At 38.9% G+C, this 8,779-nt stretch overlaps 1 protein-coding gene across 1 annotated transcript in view; it reads right to left on the bottom strand.

The window, feature by feature from the left end:
• CACUL1 (CDK2-associated, cullin domain 1) overlaps nucleotides 1-8,779 on the bottom strand; it is a 48,882-nt gene that overhangs the window by 38,011 nt on the left and 2,092 nt on the right. The window contains exon 2 of the mRNA XM_014550591.1: nucleotides 7,311-7,316. The gene's annotated coding sequence lies outside the window, so the exon portion shown is untranslated. The remainder of the gene's footprint in view (nucleotides 1-7,310; nucleotides 7,317-8,779) is intronic.

Raw genomic sequence — 8,779 nt, 5'->3', positions numbered from 1 at the left:
GGGCTTGTGGATTTTAAGTCAACAGTAACATTAGAAATGCTCAAATATCTAACCCTGCTCTTCTCTTTAATTCTAGAATGCCATCAGCCAGAGGAAATATACTTTTTTTCCTGCTCCACCTACCCATCCCATCCTTCTCCCTTCGAAAGGAAGATCCTTCTTTATGGAAACTGAACAATCCCAGAGAAAAGACATTCACATACTATTTGGCACTTCCTGCACAAAATAGCAGTTCTGCAGAGAAGCCCACACTTTTACTTGAAAAGGCCCCCCTCAAACACAGAACTACCAATTAGCCTTTTTCACTTTTAAATATGAATAGAGCTAAAGATCATCAAGATTTGCAAAGTCTCAGACAGGAGAGATCAAAACAAACAAAAATTGATATGATAAAAACAAAGATAATTAAGAAAATAAAACTCTCTCAGAACAAAGCAAAAACTAATGAACAAACTTAGAGAATCAAAACAGGAAATCAACATTTGACTAACAGTAATAATTCCAGAGAAAAGGGAAAATAGAGAAAATATAAAGGGAGAAAAATATTGACAAATATAAGAAAATATCCCAGAAATGTTCAAGACAAAAAAGTCACATGGTATCTGAACTCTCCATTCTAACACTGCAAGCTTAAAGTCAATGAAGCAACACTAAAAAAGTCCAAGGAAGAAAGATTTTCAGTTAAGAATTCTATACACATACTGTCAATCAAGTGTGAAAAGCAGCACTTTTATATATACAAACTTATCCACACACACATTTTCTCAGAAGATATGTTCTAAATACAACACACACATACACACAGAATACACCAATAAAAAGGAAGACATCAAGTAACTATTTGGGAAGTCCCTGAGTAGCAACTGTGCAGAGACCCTAAAGAATAAATAGGAACAGGAAGACTAACAGCTTCACAAGCAGACAAGAAAAAATACTGATTAACTGAGCATTGTGAAAACACCAGTGACAGATATATGGTGAATCTGAGGAAGCTGTTGCAACGTTTTTAAGATGAGTTTAACAAAAATCATGGAAATATAAATAAGGCAACTAATACCAAAATTCTTTCTATGTGAAAGAATGTTGTAATCTGAGTATACTCCTGGCCCTTGAGTGACTATTTACATAGTCATAATGTAAATATGGTCTATTGACTGAACCAAAAATTGTGTTATTAACTGAAGAGATGAGGTATGTGAGAACTAAATCCTCACCTTAATGGGAAGTCAATAGGTAATATAAAAATGATAAATTAAAGAATAACAATATTAACACATTAAAATGAGTGGATAAATATCAAAAGAAACATCTAAATGTATTGAGTAAAAAGTCCAGGAATGGAAGAGGCAGGGGAGGGAACCACTGATTTTAATTATGTGTCTTTTCACAGTTTGAGTTTTCAAATTACAAACTTTTAATAAGAGCAAAGTTTTGGTTTAAGTCCAAACAGTTTGCTGAATCTTAAATCCTCAGAAATGGAAAAATAAATCTAATGAAATTAAATTTTCATCTTAGTATTTCCAGTATTTTAAAGCACAGAATATTTTCTCAGATGAGAAAAATAGCTCGGATGGACTGATTGCCTACTAATCCTCACTACCTTAATGGTCCATAGACATCTTTTAAAAAGAGACAGACACACACACACAGACCTACCTATACTCCTCCCACATTCAGGTCAAAATAGTGCCAGCTCCTAGTCATCCAAACCCTCAATCTTGAGTCTTCATCCTTCCTCCTTGACCCATAAATTTTGTAGAGTCTAGTCCCCAAATATTTCCAAAATCTGAAACAACCCTTCTTCCAATGCTGTATGTCAAGCATGTTAAACTCGCAGCCCACAGGCTGCATGTGGCCACAATGAATATTTTCGCAGCCCAGTCAATATAATGGTATGTAAAAAATGTTTTAATAAAAATTAATTTTTACAATATCCTGTTATACATAACTAGAGGGCCAGTGAACGAAATTTGTGCACAGGGAGTGGGGCGGGGAGATCCCTCAGCCCAGCCTGCATCCTCTCTAATCCAGGACCCCTCGGGGGATGTCTGACTGCCTCTCGCAATCCGGGACCGCTGGCTCCTAACCACTCGCCTGCCTGCTTGATCACCCCTAACCACCTCTGCTTGCCTGATCACCCCTAACCATCTCTGCCTGCCTGCCTGATTGCCCCTAACTGCTCCCCTGCTGGCCTGATCGCACCTAACCGCCTCTGCCTCGCCCCGCCCCAGGGCTGCAGTAGCAGGTGCAGCCACTGGCACCCAGAACCGCAGGGCAGGTGGCTTGCCCCTCTCCTGGGCTGTAGCCTAGCTGGTCCCCATTCCCCTCTTGTGAGCTCATTTGTGCCTGGCTGGTCCCCATTCCTCTCTCCCAGTGTTGAGTGTCTGAGCCGTTAAGGCGTTATGGTATGAGGGCGTGATGACTATTTGCATATTAGCTCTTTATTATATAGGAGGATTATTAATAACAAACTACAACATTCACTAATGACTGATTACTATAATCGTGTTGCATTCATTTCCCTTATGTGCCTTATGCACAGGCGCACTATTTCTCTCCACTAATACTAGCAGTGAATATTTTAGCAGCCAATTGCCACGTCATTAGTTTGTACTGACTTGTTTGGTGTGCACACAGGAAATATTTCACTTTCAGAGAACAAGAAAAATAGGTTTATTTGTGTTATGCTTATTAATTTGTGCAGTTATTCAGTGTCTGGTAAGTTAATGTTCAAGAAAATATATTAATTTTTATTAAAATGTTCTATTATTTTATGTTAATGATTACTCATTTATTTCAGCCCTTTGTATTCAGCATATCTCTATCAAAATAAACCTACGTTTCTATGAAATTGAAGCTTTTGTCTTTTTGCAGCCCACAGAAACTTAAACCTTGTTTATTTGGCCCATGTTAGCCTTTGAATTTGACATGTTTGCTGTATGTGTTCAAGCCTTCATCTCTTGTCTAGACGATAATAATTACAACCCACTAACTAGTCTTTAGGTCTCCAATCTCTCTCCTTTCTCATCTAAACTAATACACTAAGACAAATTTCACTAGGTTGACTCCCTTGACATCCTTCAGTGGCTCCTATAGAAGAAAATCCTACCTCTAACATGGAACGTATGCCCGTCACTCCCTAGACCTTTTTTATTGTTGTTAATACACACCAGAGGATTTCAATTCCCTTTCAGAGAGGGAGGGATGGAGGGAGAGAGGGACAGAGAGAAACATCGATGTGAGAAAGACACACTGACTGTTGCCTCCCGCACACACACCCTGACTAGGAGACAGGGAGCAAACCCAAAACCCAGGCACGTGCCCTGGACCAGGAACAAACCCGCGACCCTTTGGTGCATGGGCCCACGCTTGAACCACTGAGCCACACTGGTCAGGCCTCTCTCTAGACCACGGGCCCTCAAACTTTTTAAACAGGGGGCCAGTTCACTGTCCCTCAGACCGTTAGAGGGCCGGACTATAGTTTTTAAAAAAACTATGAACAAATTCCTATGCACACTGCACATATCTTATTTTGAAGTAAAAAAACAAAACGGGAACAAATACAACATTTGTATTTGCATGTGGCCCACGGGCCATAGTTTGAGGACCCCTGCTAGACCTTTCTATCCACGTTTAATTGTGCCACTCCCTATGTGCCTCACACCCTATGTTCCAACAATAATTTCAACTCTGGGTCTTAAGCACAGCCTGCTTCCTCTGCAAGAAAGTCTCTTCAAGTCATCCTCAATTCTCCTGACAAACTTCTATTCATTTTTATAAACGTTCTGTTTCCTCTATGCTACCATATGCATACATAACTTTACCATTTAATTATAATTACCTGTCCATCATCTCCTACACTAAATTGTGTCTCCATTCATCACCAGAGGCTATTCTGTTACCTTGGCATACAGAATAAATATTTGTTGAGTAAAATGCCATTCAGATGTCTAGACAGCACACCTGCAACTACAAATTACATATCTCTGTAAGTCTATCTACAGAGGTTAATAGCCAAATGTCCACAAAAGTGTAAGAAAAATTAAAGGCCAGCTTGCCCTGTCAAGACATATTACAGAAGGCTATCAACAGTATTTTTTTATATAACACTTAACAGTTTAAAATGTGATTACAATGGTCTACAACTTATAGTGTGACAGTGTAAAGGGGAAGTAAACAGCATTCATTCTCTTTAGGGATTTGAGACTGGCACTTACATAAACGTTACAATGTCTTTCTCTTACAGTTTCATCAGTGCCACTTGGTGTAATACATATCAAAAAAATGGCAAGACAAGATGCCCAGTAAGATTCCAGAATGCAGCCAGTCGATCAATAGCATCGGGATGCTTGCTGCAGCACAACTCCCACTAACCCGGAAGGCAAGATGCCGAATAACCACCACAGATGCTGCAAACAGTGTGTATTTTAAGACCTGAATATATTAACTGATCCACTGTAAAACAATCTACCAATATGAAAACTGGCAGGGCCTGATCAAGTAAAGGGCAAATTTATTTATGATGTAATAAAAATCAGTTCATTTCATTCAATTCAACAGTCAATATTGAACACATTTTTGAACCACAAATTTAAAGAAATAATTTCACCGAGTTCAATTTAAAATACTGGAGAATAGAAATTTTTGGTGCACTGAGTTAATAATTCTCAAGAGATCACGGCACAGTATGATCGATCAATCAACGCAAGATCCTTCCTTCCTTCCCGCCCTTGCTCCCTCCATCCATCCATTCTTTGCCTTTTATCCTCATACCCTAGTCCCATTGCCCCCACCCCCCAACCCATTCAGACGGAACCATTCTATTCTGTTTCATGTTTGGACAATGAGCACATGTGACATTTGCTACATTTGAGCAGAAGCTGTAAAACCCATTGTGTTTCTGGCCACTCTTCTCTTTGCCTCTGCCAAGAATGACAGGACCCAGAAAAGAGCTGCTCTTCAGAATGAGATGACTTGTGAGGAGCCACAGTCAACTGTCAGCCACTAACATAACATGAGCAAGAAATAAACCTTTGTTGTTCTGTACGCTCCTGAGATTTGGTGATTATTATCATAGAAAACTGACTAACATAGAATGGAAAGTTAAACTAAATAATTACACCTGAGTGAGATTTGGAAGGTCACAGCGAGGAAAGGATATACTGCTGCTGCTGCTGGTTCTGGAAAGTAAGGTTAGAGGTGTGAGAGTTTGTAGGAGCCAAACCCCAAGTTCCAGGTCTCGTCTTTAACTTCAGGGGTGAGTTAGGACCATCAGTATAGGAAGGGACAAGTAAACCCCCCCAGATGTGCCCCCTCCTACCAAATAATAAACCTAAAGTATATCCCTGAGGAAACTGCAGAGGAACCATCTTCCCAAGACTTGAAAGATACAGGGGTGGTGACTGTATGGCATTCTGATTTCACTAGCCTATTTGGCCAGTGCAGAGGAGACAGATCTTGAAGGATGTATAGTGAATCAAATCAGGTGACTACAATTGTAGCTGCCGTTCCAGGTATGATCTCTTTACAGAAACAAAACACAGTAACTGGCATCTAGTCAGCATCGACCAAGCTAACACATGATTTTTTAAAAATCTATTCCAAAACAGACCACCAGAAGCTGTTTTCACCTAACAGCCCAAAAGTACACTTTCACCATCATAGCTCACAGCTACACCAACACCCAGCGATCTTTCATGACCTAGTCCACAGTGACTCTGGCCACCTCAACACCTCACAGGTCCACTACTCTGTTATCTCCTCTACCCCCATATCCCGCCCACACTTGATATTATGTAGCTTTCTCATTGTTGCCAACCTAATAGGTAAAAAAAAGACATGGCGTTACTGTTCTTGTTTGCATTATTTGATTAATAATTTCAAACATCTCTTTCTATGCTTGTTAGGATATTCTATTCTGGAATCTACTTATTAACAGCCTTTGCCCATTTTTCTACAGGTGTTACTGCCCTCCTTTTATTGACCCCCTTGTTAACTTTAGGCACTGCTAATATGTTCTCTCACTCTTTCACCTCTTTTGCTGAATGAAAATCCTTAATTTTTATATAATCCAAGTCATTACTTTTTCACTTATTATAAGTCTGTAAAGGTTTAAGAAGTCCTACTCTGTCATTGGGTAAAGACCTTCAGCATTGTCTTCTATTAATTTTACAGTTGTTCCTTTCGCATTTCGATCTTTAATTATCCAGAGTTCATCCTTTTGTGGTGGTAGGTTTGTTCTGCATGTAGTGAACCACTCTCCCTAACAACATCACTCCTTTCTCCAGTGACTTACGATGCCACCTTTAAGTTCTGAACATATATATACAGGAATTCTCCACTGTTCCCCCAGTCCATTTTTTTGTTGTTATTGTTTTGTTCTTACACTAGATTTTATTGCTACAGCCTTGAAAGAGTATTTTAAATTCTGCTAGGCAAGTCCAATTAAAGCACACCTTTAAGACTGATTTAGCTATTCACAAGCTTTATCCTGCCTGCCATTTCAATTTTAGATTTGGAGGACTGAGTTTGTCAGATAAACCAACTGGAATTTTGACAGCACTTTAAATTTATATATTAAAAATGGAGAAAACTGACATTCTTATAAGTAATCTTATCCCAAGAATATGAAAAGTTTTTCTATTTATTTAGGTCCTCTTCTAGTTCCTTATTAAAGTTTCTCCTTAAAAGTTTTATGTATTCTTGGGTTAATTCCTAGAGACTTTATAGTTTTGTTCCTATTATTTTATACAATATTTACCTTTGATTGCTAGTGTAGTAAATGCTATTAACTTTTGTAGGCTAATCTTTAATCCACCAACCCTGCTAAACTCCTAATAGTTTCTCTCTTGATTTTAATTCTTCTAGGTAAGTGATATTATCTGCAAATAATGAGTTTCATTATTTCCCTTCCTGTCCTTATACCTATTTTTCCCTTTATAATAGTGTTAACTAGGACCTTTCTTATCATGTTAAACAGTAATAGTGATGGAGGTATCCTTGAAGTGAATGTATCTAAAATTTCTCTATTAAGTATTATTTGTTGTAGCTTTTTGGTAATGACATTTACACAGTTATCTTGTATTTTGAGCTGGATCTTATTAAATAATTTTATGGTATCAAGATAATCATGATTTTTCTCTTTTGGCCTATTAATGAGATAAATTACATTAATAGATAAATGTTAAACCATGCTTACATTTCTAAAACAAACTCTATAGATTATTTTTTTTAACACACTGTTGGACCTCAACAGTGTTGAAAGCTAGTATATTGTGTAGGATTTTCATATCTTTGCTAATAAGTGCAACAGATCTCTAATTTTCTCATACTATCCTTATCTAATTTTAGAACCAAGATTTCACTAACCTCATAAAATGAACTTGGCATCTCCCTTTTTTTTTCTATTTCCCAGAACAACTTGTAAAAATGAATTAAGTATTAGTATCTAAAAGTTCAATGCAACTCACTTATAACATTACCTGGGTCCAGAGTTTTTGAAAGGGGAGGTCTTTAGCTACCATTTCAGTTTGTTAAATATTTATTAAGCAGTTCAAGCTATCTTTTTCTTCTGTTACCAACTTTCAGAGTTTATAGTTTTCTAAGTATTTATACATTTCATCTAGGCTTTCAAATTTATTAACCTATAGAAATTCATAAAATTATGTTTTAAATCTGTTTGTAGTTATTTCCACTTTCACTTACTTTATTTGCAATCTATTTTCCTTGATCAATCTTGTTAAACACAGGTCTGTCTAAGCTTATTAATCTTCAAAGAACAATCTTTTGGTTTGGCAAGTCATTTGTTCCTTAATTTCACTAATTTCTGCTTTTTTTATGTTGTTTTCTGAACTCTTCATAGAACTCTGTGTTCGCACTAAAGCAAGCTTCCTCCAGCATTTAGGTAAGTCCCCCTGCCACTCTGTCCAAGGTCTACTTTCACCACACAGATTTCAACACACAAACTGTACATAAAAGTATTATTCTCGTGCATGCACAACAGGGAAACATCAAATACAGATCTTACCAACCATACCTACACATGAATGCCTTTCATTAAAGCAGTATCTTGAAGAGGTAAGGTTATGAGCTGTTCCCACACACACACAGAAGTGTAAGGCAGTGATCATCAATCTGAATCAAGGCAATCCTTGTCTGCAATGCTACCTGGACAATTCCTGGTGCAGTTTGATAAAATTAGTAACTAGAAACGCAATCTCCAGTTGCTTTACCAGATGCCATTCAAAAACTGCAGTTATTAATAGAAGAGAAAAACCTGCCTGTGATGGTCAATTTTCTTTGGATCTGGACACACGCTGGGCGGCTTCCTCTTACCAGTGTGGACTCGGACCATAATGCTATCGATTACCAGCGGCGGGAAGGATGCCACCGCGCCCGCTGCCCGGGCTCACTCCTGGAGCACCTCCCGCATCTCCTCCTCGGATGCACAAGGTGCAGACACCGGAGGGGAGAGGACGGGCGCGGATACGGTCCGCTTCCTAACCCCCAACCTGTTTAACGCAGACTGGCTACCAGCACAAGAACACAAGGTGCCAGATTTTCCTCTCTGGCTGCAAAAATAATAATAATAATAATAAGACGGAAGGCCTCCCCCTACGGAAACTCAAGCTGCCTGATCTTCCTCTCCCGTTTGAGGGTGAAACTTCGAGGGAGTACGGAGGAGAGAAGCGCTTCCTCGCGCTGAGTGACAGCCGGCGGCAGGAGGCTCGCGTCCGTGGAAGTCGGGCTGCGCGCACCGGGCTCCGCTCTCGGCCAGGTA

This window comes from Myotis brandtii, unplaced genomic scaffold (genome assembly GCF_000412655.1).
Source record: "Myotis brandtii unplaced genomic scaffold, ASM41265v1 scaffold604, whole genome shotgun sequence".
NCBI lineage: Eukaryota > Metazoa > Chordata > Mammalia > Chiroptera > Vespertilionidae > Myotis > Myotis brandtii.
The sequence above is the reverse complement of the archived record's forward strand: the minus strand, read 5'-3'. Positions and strand labels throughout refer to the sequence as shown.